Source organism: Mastomys coucha, unplaced genomic scaffold, assembly GCF_008632895.1.
Source record: "Mastomys coucha isolate ucsf_1 unplaced genomic scaffold, UCSF_Mcou_1 pScaffold7, whole genome shotgun sequence".
In the NCBI taxonomy this organism is placed as follows: Eukaryota; Metazoa; Chordata; class Mammalia; order Rodentia; family Muridae; genus Mastomys; species Mastomys coucha.
In genome coordinates this window covers 92,584,248-92,586,697 of record NW_022196913.1, presented here as the reverse complement: position 1 = coordinate 92,586,697, position 2,450 = coordinate 92,584,248, and the positions used below count along the sequence as shown (strand labels likewise).

Genomic DNA, 2,450 nt, shown 5'->3' with positions numbered 1-2,450 from the left:
TTAGCTCTGTACCCCATTTTTTAATAGGGTTATTTGGTTCTCTGGAGTCTAACTTCTTAAGTTCTTTAAATCATTGAAAAATATTGGTTTGGGATAAAAGTAGCATTTGCAACAATCTCTGATAAGGCTCAAGCAGACTTCTGCCACTTCATATTATATGTTTATGTTAAGTCTCAGTATTGATGATTATAAAATTAAAATTTCAAATAACCCTGAAAAATGCTGAATACAACCTGTGCCCTGCAGCATCAAGCATGCAGCCAAGCTTGAATTTTTTATGTAAAAGTTAACAGTACATGACCTCACTCACTTGCATTTTTACTTTTTTTAAAATAAACAATAAAAGTGTGCATATGATAAAACTATTTACAAGTATTTATAATTTATTGTCAGCAAGTGTTTTGTGTACAAAATTTTCAAAGGAAAAGCTGTTGCAAGCAGGAGTATAAGAAACCAGGGTCCAGACAATACCTAGGGGAGAATGATAGCATCAACTTTGTGAGGCTCTTAGGGAAGGGTGAAATGTAAATGTCTTCTGTCTTAGACCCTGGATAGAGGACTCAGCATATTTTTCCCAAGTATGTCATAAATTAGGTGTCAATTTCCTCCCATTTAGCAGCGCATGTTACTTATATCCGGGCACTGAAGTGACCTACTCAAAATAGTGGAAAGTAAATGGTTCATTTACCCCTGCTTTCCCAGGGCATATGCCCTAATTGGAAAAAAAAAAGGTAACAAACAAGCAAATAAAACAAAAACAGACAAAAAGTAAAGATCACAAAAAGTTTGCAAAATATGTTTATAGACCAAGGATTTGAGAGTCAAATTCCACTGAGTTGCATATTTTGTTATTTCCACACACTACCTGTAACATTGTGGTTAATTACTATTCCTCTTTTAGGACTCAATGACATTGTCTGTAGGAGATGCTAATTCATTGGAGTGACAATGAATTCAATGGGTACTGTCTATTACTGTCACTGTGTTCTAGGAAGGTCTGTGAAAGATGTACTTATGGTACCCCAGTCTTCAGACCTTGATGAAGTGAGCATAGTAGCCCTCTGTTTTATATTGAGGTGATCAACACAGAGGGATAAAATACACAGCAAATGCCATATGTGCCAAGAGTGAGGGAGCTATGGTGGCGGTGCAGCTTCATAGTGACCTCTGTGTCTCTGTCTGTCATGTCTCTCTCTCTCTCTCTGACAATTAATTTTCTGTAAATCTGGAGTGGGAACACAGTTTTCAAGTACCACAAAAATTATGCAGTCAGGTTTCCATCATTTGGAAAAATCCCCAGGGTCAGCAGAGTGCAATGGCTAAGACACTGGAAAAACCACCTTCATGATCATGGTATCTTTCCTACCTTCTGTGTGTAGGTATGTCTTTAAATGTACTATTTGAACATTCCATATACAAACAAATGTATCTTAAGTATATCCATCTTCTGTTTTCTGCATCCAACTCCTCCCAATCATTGACCTCTTAACTTCATATGATCCTTTTAAAAATAACACAGAGGCCAATTATTGCTACCCATACTCACATGAGTATAGGGTCATTTACTTGACTTGGACAAATTCCCATTTGCCATCGGTTCAAAGAGAACTACTTCGTCCGCTCCCATAGCCATCAACTGCCACTAGCTCCTCAGCTGTGCTGGGGCCTTAGGAGCCCCTCTTCTACACATGCTAGACTTCTTAACTCACTTGGTCTTGTGCAGTTCTTCGTCATGTTATATACAGAAGGTGGCATTTCTCAGAACATCTTTCATCTTCTTTTCCTACATACCTTCCCTTCCTCTGTGTTCCTGAGCTTTGGGTGCAGGGATAATTGTGATGTCCATATATGGCTGAGCACTCAGTCATTTATTTTCAGTATTTTGAACAGTTATAAATCTTTACATTAACCTATACCCAAAGTACAGAGGGGCCTTCCCATCAAGATTGAGATCCTAGTCACATACAAATATAAGCACAAATATTTAGAAGGTAGGGAATTTGATGACATGGGTATTTGGTAAAACAGTAGGGTCAGGTGTTTTTGACCAGGTTTACAATCTGTAGGTAAATTCTTTCCTGTCAATCAATTCTTAGATACAATCAGAAAGAAATTTGCTATCTTTAACAGTCATGCCACTATTGCAAAGATAGACACATATTTGCTGACAGGTCCGTTTTGTAGCATTCAAAATCCAGTGCTGGGTAAAACCATTAATGGTAGAATTCCTCCTCCAGTTACATCTATAGCCCGCAACATATGAAAACTAGACATCAGGAGAGTCTTTTCTAATCAGTTCTGTGTTGATTCTTCTGTGCTAGAACCAAAGTATATTCATTTGTAGCAATAGGGTCTGATCATCAGGTTGTGCTAGACAATCAAGGACAATGGCAATAACCATGTTGTTTTGTGTGTTTTTGAGGCTGCCTTAATCAAAAACGTTTAGGAAA

The 2,450-nt window shown here is 37.7% G+C and overlaps 1 pseudogene; it reads right to left on the bottom strand.

Annotated features, from left to right (window-relative positions):
* Window positions 1-1,224: 1,224 nt before the first annotated feature.
* On the bottom strand, window positions 1,225-1,377 carry LOC116082953 (annotated as a pseudogene).
* Between the last annotated feature and the right edge of the window lie 1,073 nt (window positions 1,378-2,450).